Here is a 14,458-nt window from a genome sequence, read left to right as displayed (position 1 = left end):
TTGAACTGCATGTTGTGTTGGTCTTTTTTACGTCTCCCTTAATGTAATTAGTTGTATTTTTTTCCCGATAATGAAAATTGAGCAGTTAGAGCTGTATTTCTGTTTTAATAATTGGCACTTAAATTCCTTAAATAGCAAAGCTAGCTGAAAATTGTACCTCCACAGAGATCTGAATAATTCTTTATAGTCTCTCCTATATTTTTGGCTGAGAAAAGACCAAAGTTGGAGGGGTGCAGGGTGAGGGTGGGGTATGTGCTAAACTTAGTCACATCTGGCTCTTTGCGACCCCATGGATTGTAGTCCACTAGGCTCCTCTGTCCATGGGGATTCTCCAGACAAGAATACTGGAGTGGGTTGCCATGCCCTCCTTCAGGGGTCTTCCCAGCCCAGGGATCAAACCCAGGTCTCCCACATTACAGGCAGATTCTTTACTGAGCCACCAGGGAAGCCTGGGGGGTAGGGTGGGAGAAGGTAACTGAGAATTGAAAGTCTTCTTTTCCATGTTAAAAAAAAAAGACTTTTTTTGGTCATAGTCTCAAGTTGTAAGCAAGTAATCACTATTAATTAGATATTACTTTGGATCAGTACACATCCTCTAAAAATCAGCAGCAGTGGCCCCTGCATCTGACAGTTAGCAAGCTAATGAGACTCCAGCTTCTGAAAGTCAGCCAATTGTTTACCATCCCATGCCTGTAAACAAGTCAATCAGCAAATGCCTCAGTTCAGTAACTATATATCTGAAAGTATGCCCATCAATAACAGCTTTATTCTAGTGATTACACTAACATAGTTGAAAGACTGTCATTCCATAAACACTCCTGCTTCTGAAAATCCACCAATCCTTGGACCAAGCTTCCCAAAACCTTGTACAAGATCAGCTGTGGCTTTCATTGGAGAGGTTGTTCCTTGCAGATACAGCTCTCCTTTGCAGCCATATATGAAATTCATTTTTTCTGCAGCACATACCAAAGTTCAGTTTATTGATAGGTTGAAACCACTTCAACAGTTTAACCCCAATTTACTGTTATAAATTTAGCTTAATGAGTGACAAATACATTAATGATGCTATGAGACTATCAAATTCAATGTTTTCAATTTCTGTGCTGTTTGCTAAGATCTATTTTTTATTTGTGTATTTGAATCTTGAATGCAAATGTAGATTTGTGATTAACTTTCAGATCACTGGATATCTATTAAATGAGGGGAAAAGTCTTTTGAAACATTTTTTGCAGTATGAAACTGTTCATTCAGTACAAAAAATGATAGAAAGTCAGTTATAAACAAGTATCTACTAACAGCTAAACCTAAGAGATATGTGGTTCTTCAGCTATCAAAAAAAATTAATTAAATTCAGATGAAAATAATCACAGCAGAAGTTTTAAGATTGTCCACATTGTGTATCATCATGATCAACCTTTTCAGCACAGATAACTGGTCAAACATTCCAGGAGTGTCTTCTGATTCTAAAATTGAAAGCAAATTTTAGGTGCCAGGATAAAATGCTACAATAATACAAAATGTAATAGCTCTGTTTACTATTACAGAGATTATTAAAGATCTAAAATACCTCATGTTTTTAAAACATAGCCCAACGTGCAGGTAATCACAATATCAGAAAAAAATTCCCTTTCCTTGTATGTTTTTCTTATGAAAAAGTCTTGCTTAGAAGGCTGCTGCTCACTTAATGAGTTAATGAGAAGTGTACTGCTTTTCATAGAGATAATACAAAATGCAAGTTTTGGTGTATACGCAGGAGTGCAAACAATTTAAAGTTGAATCAAAGTGTAGTGGATTCTATGCAAGGTGTTGGCTATCCTGCGCACAGTTCTGCACTTGTGCATAATTCTGCACAGACAAAATCTGACATTCTACTGACCCCAGAGTAATTATTGTGAAATTGTGGCATTACTTGAGCATTTAAACATTTAAGGAGTTAAAGAGTTTTTGTGGTTTTGTTTGCATTTTATAATCTTCAATTTTCCAGCATTCAAAAACTTGTTTGGACTTCCTGATTTAGCTTCTATGCTGTGAACATCTTGAAAGTGATCACTCACATCCTTACAACAAGAATAAGTTGGACAGGCTGAAAATCATTGACTTTCCTTTTATATTCCTGAGAACTGAGATTGCTGGGCAAATTGCAACACTCGTATGCAAAATCTGGTATGACAGGCATACCTGTATTCCAGAGAAATACAGATCTGCTTACCTGGAACAGAAACTACAGGAACCATGAAATGTTAGAAATATTAAATGCTCATTTTGATAAATTGCCAAAGGTTGAATGTGGACTGTCTTGAGAGTGAGAAATTCCTTGGGGGCTACAGTCTTAAGAGGTTGCCCACATTTCCTCTGCCATTAGATTCAGAAACTCCGATGGATTTGCGTGGTGGTGACCTGAGAAATATTCCCTCAGTGCTCTAAGAGATGAAGGATAACCACTGTGAAACACATCTAGAGTTCACCAAAAATATCTGCTCTCCTGGGGAAAAGATTTTACCAAAGTCTTATGCTAGCTGAGATAAGGACATTCCTCCTACTTTAGCCCCATCTAACCTTCCTGTCTCACTAAGGAGGGGGAAAAAATAAACATGGAGTTGGGGGGTGGGGGGTTATTCAAGGAAAAAGATTAGGAATGCTGCAGTCAGAGGAGAGAGCACAGGGCAAGGAACTTGGGAGAAAGCTGTACCACTGGATAAATATCTGTCCTAGACAGTCCCATTAAGACAGGTTTAATTGGAAAATTATAGACTCCACCACACCCTGACCCCCACCCCAGAACTTGCCATCACACCAGCAACTCTACAGATTACAGCAGAAGGAGCTGCAAGATACAGACTCCTTGAGGAGTGTTCCACTTGCAGTGTAGGAGACCTGGCTTCCATCCCTAGGTTGGGAAGATCCCCTGGAGAAGGGAAAGGCTACCCACTCCAGTATTCTGGCCTGGAGAATTCTGTGTCGCAGAGCTGGACTCAGCTGAGCGACTTTCACTTTCACTTCAGGAGTGTTTAGTGTTTTGTCAGTAGTGGAGACAAAGACAAGGATACTAGAGGAATTTGAAGACTGGCACCTATGGTTGCCCAACTCCTAGCCAAGTTAACAGAAATGTGGGATAAAAAACTATGACTGTGTGGGATTTATCCCAGAAATTGAGGATATGTACAACATGAGAAAATCAATCAATATAATGCACTGCACTGGTAGAATGAAGGCAAAACACACACACACCATCTTGATGCAGGAAAAACGTTCCACAAAATTCAGTAAACTTTCATGATAAAATTACAGAGCAAACCAGGAATAGAAGGAAATTTCCTTCTATTCCTTAACATGATAAAGTACATTATGAAAAATCCACAGCTAATCTCATATTGAAGAATGAAAAGCTGGCAGCTTTCCCCCTAAGATTAGGAACAAACAGGATGCTTGATTTTGCTACTTTTATTCAAGACTGTACTGGAAGTTGTAGTCAGAGCAATTAGGCAAGGAAAAGAAATAAAAGGCATTCAAACTAGAAAGCAAGAATTTTCTCAATTTTCAAATGACATGACTCTATATATAGAAACCCAAACAACCATCAAAAATCAATTTGAACTTTCAAGTGAGTTTACAGTGTTTCAGGATACAAGACCAGCACATAAAAATCAGTTTTATTTTTACATGCACGTAACAGAAAATATAAAAGGAAAATTCATGTACAATAGCATCAAAAAGGATAATGTATTTAAGGAGAAATTTAACCAAGTAAGCCCAAGACTTATACACTGAAAACTACAAAGCACTGTTGAAATATATTAAAGAAGACCTAGATGTAAATAAATGGAAAGAACATTTGATATTCATGAACTGGAAGACATAATATTGTTAAAATAACAATGCTACCAAAATGATCTACAAATTCAATACAATCATTATCAAAATTCCAATAGCTTTTCTGCAGAAGTGGAAAAGCAGATCCTAAAATTCCTATGTAATTGCAAGGGATCCCACACAGTGAAAACAATCTGGAAAAAGAACACATCTAGTAGAACATTTCCCAGGTTCAAAACTTACTACAAAGCTACAGTAATCAGAACAGTGTGGTACTGGCATGTAGAAAAATATGTAGTTTAATGGAATCAAATTGAGAGTCTACCAAAAAAAATTGTAAAATTGATTTTTTACAAGAGTAAAAAGACTGTTCAGTGGGGAAAATAGTCTCATCAGTGGCTAATGCTGAAACTACTGGATATCCACATGCAAAAGAAGAAAAAAAAATGATTCTGGACACCTACTTTACAACACATACAAAAATTAACTCTGAATGAATCAAAACCTAAAGGTAAGTGCTAAAACTACTTTTAAAAACTATAAAATTCTTAGAAGAAAACGTAGGTGAAAATCTGCATGACCTCGAATTAGGCAACATTTTCTTAGATATGACACAAAATACAAGCAAAGAAAATGTCAATGAATTGAACATCATTGAAATTAAGACTTTTGTGTATTGAAAGACACTGGCAAGAGAATTAAAAGGACATCTCATAGAATGGAACATGATATTTGCAAATATTTTCTAAAAGCCTCAAGTCTGAACCATTTTTTAAAAAATTCGTAATGCAACACAATTGAATTAAAAAACACAATGCCATTAAAAGGGGGGCAAAGTAGACACTTCCCTAAGGAAAATATACAAACAGCCAATAGCCAAATGAAAAGATGTTCAACATCATTAATCATAATGTAAGAAATGCAAGTCAAAACCACAATGAGATATATAAGATCCATTATGTGATATAATAAATCCAAAAATAGCACATGGCTATGTTTTAATAACAGATGTTGGTAAGGATGTGAAGAAATTGAACCCTTGTGCATGAATGATGGAACTGTTAAAAGGTGCTGCTGCTATTGAAAACAGTTTAGTCATGTTAAATACAGAATTACCGTAGACCAAGAAATTCAACTCTTAGGTATATACCCAAGAGAACTGAAAACAATTGTTTACACAAAAACCTGTTCACACTGTTCAAAGAAGCACTAATCATCATAGCCAAAAGATGGAAACAACTCAAGTATCTATCACTCAGTGAATGGATAAATAAAATGTAGTATATCCATACAGTGAAATATTATTCAGCAATAAAAAGGAATAAAATGTAGATACATGCCAAAACATGGATGACCCTTGTAAACATTATGCTAAGTGAAGGAAGTCAGACACAAAGGTTATGCATTGTATGACTCCATTTATGCAAAATATCCAGAATAGGCAAGCTAAGAGACAGGGTTTGGAGACACTTAAAGACACCATAAAACCTATCTGTAACTCGGTATAACTCTTGTTCTGATATCAGATGCCCTAAATATCAAACCTGGGTTTGGGCAAACTACGATTTTCCTTGACAACCTCGTGTCCCTTTAGTGCTAAAAGCTTTAGCAAGTGGATGCTGCCTTCCTGTGAAGAGGCCTGAGGACAGCAAAAAAGCAAATCATCCACATATTGCAACAAAGTAGAATTTCCGGGAACTTTATATTATCTAGATCAGCCTTGAGGATTTGTGAGAAATAAGAACTCTCAGTAAAACCCTGAGGCATTACTGTCCAGGTGAATTGGCTTTATTCCAAGGTGAAGGCAAAAATGATACACAATAGTCCATCAGCTGAAATACTAAAAAATGCATTGCATAAATTGAATTACAGTGGAACATTTACATCCAGTGGGAATGGATGTTAGTAAAGTATGAGTGTTAAGAACAGGGTGTGGCAAGATAACAACATTGTTTATTGTTCTGTGGTCCTCAGTAAACCTCCACCCTCAGCCCTCAGTTTTTCTCATTAGTAAAATAGGGATATTACAGGAACTATTCCAAGAAATGGGTCTTTGAGACTTGTAATGTCCTATCATGGGCTTTATGCCATGAAGGGATTCTTTACTTATATTGCTTAATTCTGGGAAGGGGTTTTGAGGGATCTATTTGAATCAATGGATAGTACACTGTGAATTTTGTCAGTATCAATTGGCAATTTTGTCTATAAGGAGGGCAGTAGTTGATTTAATAAAGATAAATGATCAGTGTTTCCAGAATCAGCTCAGAGACAGAGCTGATAAAAGATGTCAAAAAGGAGGGCCAGTGGGTGGTGGCCCTTGCTGGGGACCCTCCAGTGGACCCATGGGGACAGAAGTGGCTCTTAGTCCAGCACATGCATATTGAGGCAAGTTAAAGGATTTAATAGGAAGCTAAGAAGCAGAGAATGCCAGAAAGCAAGCAGTAGTTAGTATACATGTAGTGAGTAGGGCAGCATTTCCTTCTACTGCTGCTGAGATGGCAGAAATTAGTCAAATTCAGCAGGAAATGGAATACACCAAAGGTCAGTAAGTGAGGGTCCTGGAAAAATGAAAGATAGCACCAACAAATGCTGACCTGGAACAAGGATTCCAAGGAGTTTCAAATGCTAGTGTGATTATGCAGCTTCCAGAGAGAATTGTAGCAGGAAATAATGAACATTCCGTTTTCAAGACCAGCAGATTTCAAGACCAGACCTTACACAGTCAACTCCCTTTAAGCCTATGGAACTAAAAATACCACCTCCTGTACTTACCCTAAGTGAAAGACCACTACATTTTCTGGATTTAGAAGGACCTCCTCCATCCCCTCAAAATGAAGAAATCCATGCAGTTGGCAGGCTAAAAATAAAGCTCTCTATGAGTGAAAATGCTGTTCACCAAAATGGACAGCTGGTTAGAACTGACTCCATCTATGGCTTTTCAAATATATATGCAATGATTGAAGGAACTTCAGGAGACATGACAGTTGTAGATACAGCTTCATTATGACTACAGATAAATTAAATAGATGTCTGCAGCTTCTGGAAGAGGAGAACAAAGAACATGCTAAAAATAAATGGTCATGTATACTGTAGCATTCTGGCTGCTTAATAGCTGGCTCTGGTTTTGCTGCTAGAGGTAACTTCAACTCAGAAATGTTGTCTCAATAGCTGGAAATATAAAGAATTTGCAAACTTAAAAAAAAAAAGATGTCAAAGAGTCACTTAATTCATCTGGTTGGCTGCTTTGATGACTACTGTCAAATTCCAGAATTATTTTCCCTTTTCAGAAGAAAGTAATTTCAGCATGATACTACTTTAAGAAGAATTATTAGCGTAATATATGAAGGGCAGTAGAGGAACTAAGGAGAAAAGAGTGTGTGTCTCTCAAAGGGCCCAAACAACAGGGGATCAGTTCACAGACAGGAATCTCTTGTGAATCTCATTAGAGATCCCCAGTATTTGAACTCAAGGAAGGGACTGCTTTCTAGTAGTGGGGTTGAGCATCAAGAGTGGCTCAGATGGACTAGAAGAGATCCATCTCAAATCTGGAGGAATGGTTCTCTGAGCTGATTAAGAGGAAGGATTGAGAAAAGCCCCTACAGTTCCTTGGAGCCCCACAACTGGAAATTGGGAAGAAGTTGGAAAGACCGGTTAGAGGGCTGATGGTGCCTGAAACGCTTGAGTCTGTTAACAATCTCTTTTCCAGTGTCCTCTTTGCACTAATAACAGAAACTAGGAAGGTTTTTGTTTCTTTTAGGAAATTTTATTTGCTGAAATTTAAGATTAAGAATTTTGGCAGTATTCCTTTTAGGTGACTCATCCAGGGTGTGAGAGAGCTGGTTTATCAGATTAACTAAATCTGGAGTGGACAGTTTCCCATTACACCCTGTTCCTTTTTACTAGATCCTTGTTCAGACCATTAATAATCAGAGTTAAATCTACATGAGTGGGATCAACATCTGAAAGAAGACCAGAATTCTCTTTAAAATAACCTGAAGTTGATTATAATAGCGATGAACAGATTCATCAGATGTTTGTATGTAAGCATGAGTTTTGTTCCTTTATTCCAACCCTTAAGCTTTGGAAAAGTGCTAGAAATTGCCCAATGAAGTCATCTAGGGATTTCTTGGGCCTGATGGTATAAGTTAGAATGTTGCTCTCCTGGTTCTAATTCTAGACCTTTCAGGACTTTCCCAATCAGAAATTTTCATTCAATGCTGGCAATGGCCTTCACCAACAAGCTTATGATCTAACTGATATAGATCAAAGAAACAAGATTGGTAAGACTGATATATTAAATTCCTTAGCAAATCTGTGAGGATCTTTGTTTACTTTGAGAAACACTTTGAAGAATGCTTACAGTTCAGTTTTAGTCCAAAGAATATAAAAATTTAAGAGTTTAACCTCTGGATTCTCAGAAAGCTTACTTAATTCAAAGGGACAGGTTCTGAGGGGTTCAGAAGAAAATGGGATGAGGAGAGCTTCAGGAGGAAACGGAAGTTCAGTGAGAAAATTAGTGTGGGGAAACTGAGAGTACAGAGGAGGAATAGGCAGTATAAAGGGGGAAGGGAAAAGGTGACCCTGGAGGCAGGGTCTGAGCACTAGTCCCCAGAAGAGGGGAACAAGACAGTGCTAGAGGCAGAGCCTGAGACAAAGAGGCTGGGGAAGAAGAACGTGAGTCTCCAGGAGCTATTTTATCTTTCTTTAATCATTTGTTTGCCTCAGTTGATCTTAAAAATCTTACTTTGCAGAGAGGCAATTTTAGAACACCTGATCACCATCTTACACTGGGTCATTTGCCCCTTCTAACACAAACACAGGGCTCTATCATGTCAGGTTCTTAGCTGTCTGCAATAGAGGGTTGTGGTTTGTTTGTTTGTTTTCATCTCTCCTGTAGCATTTAGGAGGACAGGAAATTGAGCTCAGAGCCCCACTGAGGTAAATTCGATTAGCTGTTGCTTGATTTCAAGTTTCTTGTTTCTATGTCCAGATTGAGAGTCTGAATGAGTATATCTGATTCCAGAAGAGCAGTGAGGAGGCTGCAAATGGAAACATCTGTTATTTTCTGGGAAGATTGTGTTATTTCTTTTGGGGAAACTCCTAAAACATAAGATAGAGGCTCAGACACAGAGAAACTGAAAGGATGGATGATGGGTTCTAGAGGGCCCTGCATACTTCAACATATACAAAGAGGAATCACTGGAGACCATGCATGCCACCTGCCCTGGGATTTCCACTCTAATGTGCTGTGCTTAGTCACTCAGTCGTGTCTGACATTTTGTGAACCCATGGACTGTAGCCTGCCAGGCTCCTCTGTCCGTGGGGATTCTCCAGGCAAGAATACTAGAATGGGTTCCCATGCCCTCCTCAAGGGGATCTCCCAACCCAGGGACTGAACTTAGGTCTTCTGCATTGCAGTCAGATTCTTTACAGTCTGAGCCACTAGGGAAGTCCTTCCACTCTAATAGTTGACTTTATAGTTGTTGATGCCACAAAGCATGTGTTCGACTTGACAGTCAGCTAGATTACCACACGGAGTTGCCATCTAGGTGAAAGCAGACACCAGCTTTAAAGGTCCCTGTAGGTATTTTGTCAAGGATACCATTGAGAAGAGTTGGCAGATCTGAGAGGACTGGATGGCAATGAATAAGACAGAGAACAGGAGATATTGATCTTGGTCCAGAGAAGGTGAAAGTGGAACCAGCAAAAAGTGGACTATAGCAGCTCAAACAATGGGTAAACAAAATGTGATGTATCCATACATCATATATTGTTCACTCATAAAAGACATAAAGGGACAAACATTGCAGTATGGATGAACCTTGAAGACATTATGCTACGTGAAAGAAGCTAGTCCCAAAAAAGCCAATGTTATATGATTCCATTTATATGAAATGTTAAATAGAGCAAATCTGTGGAGACAGAAAGTGGATTAGTGATTGTTTAAGGCTGGAGGTGGGAGGAAGGAGTGACACTATTTCTTTTTTGTTTTGTTTTGTTTTGTTTTTTTTATATATATTCTCAGTATGCAAAGACATCACTTTTCTTTATTTTTTTAAAATGTAAATGAAATATTTATTTCAACTAAATAGCAAAGAATGTCAGACTACATATAAAAGCCATATTCAACTATATGCTACCAATAAAAGATGCGCTTTTTTTTTCATTTTTTTATTGAAGGATAACTGCTTTACAGAATTTTGTTATTTTCTGTCAAACTTCAATATGAGTCAGCCATAGGTATACATATATCTCCTCCCTTTTGAACCTCCCTCCTATCTCCCTCCCCATCCCACCCCTCTAGGTTGATACAAAGCCCTTGTTTGAGCTTTCTGAGCCATACAGCAAACTCCTGTTGGCTATTTTACATACGGTAATGTAAGCTTCCATGTTACCCTGTCCATACATCTCACCCTCTCCTCCCCTCTCCCTGTGTCCGTAAGTCTATTCTCTATGTCTGTTTCTCCACTGCTGCCCTGTAAACAGATTCTTCAGCACCATTTTTAAGATTCTATATATACACATTAGAATATGATATTTATCTTTCTCTGACTTACTTCACTCTGTATAATAGATTCTAGATTCATCTACCTCAAAAGGTGTGGCTGAGTAATATTCCATTGTGTATATGTACCACAACTTCTTTATCCATTCATCTGTCGATGGACATCTAGATTGCTTTCATGTTCTAGCTATTGTAAATACTGCTGCAGTGAACAATGGGATACATATGTCTCTTTCAATTTCGGTTTCCTCACAGGGTATATGCCTAGGATTGGGATTGCTGGGTCATATGGTGGTTTTATTCCTAGTTTTTTAAGGAATCTCCATACCTCTTCCATAGTGGCTGTATCAATTTATATTCCCACCAACAGTGCAAGAGCGTTCCCTTTTCTCCAGGGAAGTTTAAATCATTTGTAAGAGGGCAGTCTTCCATGTCTTTGTTTTTCTCTGCCCAATCAACCTGCTTTGTTCTTTGACTCAGGGCCCTTCCCTCTGTGCATGCACATCCTTTAGCCAAGATGGATTTTCGCACAAGGGCCTTTGGAAGTTAGTAATACTTATTATGGTTTGGCATCCCCTCCCTTTTTGACCCCACAGAACCTTTCTGCACATGTGCAGTCAAGGTCTCCCTGACCCCAACGATGAGAAATACGTGACCTCTTGATCTTTTACCCAGGCAGTGCTTAATCCCTGTCTGTCCCTGTCATTATTGTTATCTTAAAGTGTCCACAAGAGACAAAGTCCAGCTATTTACCCTGTTCTTGTTGTTATTTCTATCTTGAAGTATAAACAGGAGGCTGGCTGTAAACTTCTGATCTGGAGTCCATCTATACTCTGCCTCAAGAAATATGAAGAGGCTAGTTGTAAATGTCTGGCCTGGAGCCCATCTATCTCCTGCCTCAGGTCTACACAGAAATGCACATGAGGAAGGACCACAGTTTTTAAACATAAAATCCAGTGTCCCTGTGGTTGAGGGAGGCAGGGGCAAATGCTCCTGCAAAATATTTAGGTAACTGGGATCCTATTTCCCAGAAGTTTTTCTCTAGAGTAGAAGAACAATTTACAAAAAGCCCTAACAGCTCAAAAACCCTGCAGGCATTAACACGAGCCAGTTTCAAGGGCTCAGGTTGAATGCTTAACAGCACAGATCTGATAGAAGAGTCCCTGTTCCAAAAGGAATCAAGCTGAAAGTGAGGGAATTCCAGTTGGAACAGCTTGATTTCAAGTCAGGTCAATGTGCCAAAAGAGTACTTGAAGATAAACAAGGCTTTAATCAGAAAGGATAAAACTTTAATATAAAAAAAATAATAATAATAATAAATAAATAAAAATTAAAAAAAAACTTTAATATCGATCCTGAATAAAACCTGGAGATCCGCAAAGCAAAGAGGGCAACTCCGATCCAGGAGAAAGACCTAACCTTCAAACCCCAGGGTCCCTAAGAAAAGCATCAAGCATCAGTGAGCTCAGTGCTGGTATCACAACTGTTTGAGCACCCACCTTCCAGTTGTTGGAGGTCTTCTCTGGATCCCTATGTGGGCCAAAAATGCTGACCTTAAATAGACTGACAGTTATTTCTCCAGCAAAAATGGGTTTGTTCATGATCATCAAAGAATTGCAATTTGGCATCAGCAACCATGGCAAGCCACATGAAATCTTTTGCAATAAAGAGAGAACTTATTTATTGGGGCGGGGTGGGGGTGGAGAAGGAAAGAGTTCAAACTATAGTAGCTTCTCATTGATTGCACTGTAACCATCTTTCATTGACTCCTGCCAGGCAAGAGAAGTCTTTCACATTCCACTATGGTTGTAGGGTGTTAGAGCTCCCCCTTCTGGCCTCCTGCCTCCATTTTTATCAACAGTTGAGATTTCTGTGTATTAATTTTTACAGGCATCATCTTTTGGTTGAGCATTAGTAGGTCTTCTCAATCCTAAACCAGTGAGTTGTTCTATACAAGGTTCTAACTGTTAACTCATGACCCACATATAGAAACTAAAGAACCTCTTGATGAGGGTGAAGGAGGAGAGCAGAAAAAGCTGGCTTAAAACTCAACTTTCAAAAAACTAAGATCATGGCATCTGGTCCAATCACTTCATAGCAAATCAAAGGGGAAATGGTGGAAGCAATGACAGATTTCCTCTTCTTGGGCTCTAAAATCACTGTGGAATAGTGACTGCAGCCATGAAATTAGAAGACCATTGCTTCCTGGAAGGAAAGCTATGACAAACCTAGACAGTGTGTTAAAAAGCAAAGACATCACTTTGCTGACAAAGGTCCATATAGTCAAGGCTGTGGTCTTTCCAGTAGTCATGTACAGATATGAGAGCTGGACCATAAAGAAGGCAGAGTGTCAAAATATTGATGCTTTCAGACTGTGGTGCTGGAGAAGACTCTTGATAGTCCCTTGGACAATAAGGAGATCAAACTAGTCAATCTTAAAGGAAATCAATCCTGAATACTCGGAAGGACTGATGCTGAAGCTGAAGCTCCGATACTTTGGCCACCTGATGTGAAGAGCCAACTCACTGGAAAAGACCTTGATGCTGGGAAAGATTGAAGGCAGAAGGAAAAGATGGCATCAGAGGATGTGATGGTTGGATGGCATTCAAGGGACACGAACTTGGGCCAACTCCTGAGAGATGGTGTGAGAGAGGGAAGCCTGGTGCGCTGCAGACCATGAGGTCTCAAAGAATTGGACTACACTCAGCAACTGAATGACAACAGGCCTCCTGTTCCACCTGGCAAATTTGCAACAGATGTTTCTTCCTTCACAGTTTCTTTGACAATATAACATGCTGCCGCAGCTAAGTTGCTTCAGTCGTGTACAAGGCAAAAAATATGAGAATTGCATCCCTTGTCCAATATTGCTTTCTAGGAGGAGATTATGAGTTTTGTGAGAACTCACTTGACTGTGTGGCCAACTTAGGGCTCCATTCACTAGTCCTTAAGGTGAAATATCCTTCAAGAAGGTCAAGACATTTGGGCCTGTTTGGGAAACTCCAAGTGATGCATGGGGCTCTGCCAGACCCCTTGGTTGTGTGCTAAGGACATGTTGGTAGGCCACTTAGGTAGGTTGTAGTCACTGGCATCATGTCAAGATGTGATTGTAGCACTCCAATCTGGGCTCAGTGGCCCTTCCCCATGGGGCCTACTCACTGTGCCCTGAAGAAGATGCCCAGGGGCTCCAGATGTTCCAAGGGTGCCAAGTCCTTCAGTGGCTCTCCAGAGATCAGGCAGAAGAAGCAGACCCAAACTCATCAAGGGCTCTAGGGGCTGCCACTGGGGTTTTCATCTAAGGGCAGAGGGCTTCCTGGGATGGAATGACCCTAACCCTCATTCATCCTGTCTCCATCCCCCATCTGCCACCGGATGCTAGCAACAACATTGCACTGTGAGAGAGTATAGAAGTCTCCAGGAGTCTCAGTGGAATACCACGACGCTCTGTTTGCATAATGACGCAGAGGTCAAGGGCATCCATCACCCCACATCCCCCTCAGAAACCAACCAGAGGAGTTGATGTGTCCCAGCTTTTAGAATGTGCTCAGGAGCGCCTGACTTACGCTCATAATTTCCTCTAACTATCTTGTACAAAGGAAAGAGTATATTTATAACTGATATATAAGGCCCTTGTCCAAGTTGGTCAAGTGTCTTCTGTGGATATGCTTCTATTGATCAATTCACTCTTGTTTTGTTGGGACCGAAGTATTTTACTTTTGAACTAAGGCAAATGCTGTCAACTTTTTTTTTAATTTGTATATTATAACTCATAGGAAGAAGGTTGTCACCCCCAAAATAACCATTGAATTTGGGAAAATAATTTACTTGTCCTTTTTTTTACTAATTTCAAGGAAAAAATAAGACAGAACTATAATTTTTTAAATTTTCATTGCACTTTTGTCTCTAGATTTCTTCCTATACATCAACAGGGCATCTTCATCCCACTTCAGGATCTAAGCATATAACATCCCCTGTCCTTGGAATGTTCTCCAAAAAGAAAGTTTTGGGGGGTCAACTTGTTTGTTTTTTAAATTTTTATTGGAGTGTGGTCAGGAAGATGCCCTGGAGGAGGAAATGGCAACCCACTCCAGTATTCTTCCCTGGAGAATCCCATGGACAGAGGAGCCTGGCGGGTTACAGTCCATA

The 14,458-nt window shown here is 39.4% G+C and overlaps 1 pseudogene; it reads left to right on the top strand.

Annotated features, from left to right (window-relative positions):
* Positions 1-6,056: 6,056 nt before the first annotated feature.
* Positions 6,057-7,203, top strand: LOC114115005 (mitochondrial fission factor-like; annotated as a pseudogene).
* Positions 7,204-14,458: the final 7,255 nt, after the last annotated feature.

The sequence above is a fragment of the Ovis aries genome, chromosome 5 (genome assembly GCF_016772045.2).
Source record: "Ovis aries strain OAR_USU_Benz2616 breed Rambouillet chromosome 5, ARS-UI_Ramb_v3.0, whole genome shotgun sequence".
In the NCBI taxonomy this organism is placed as follows: Eukaryota; Metazoa; Chordata; class Mammalia; order Artiodactyla; family Bovidae; genus Ovis; species Ovis aries.
The sequence above is the reverse complement of the archived record's forward strand: the minus strand, read 5'-3'. Positions and strand labels throughout refer to the sequence as shown.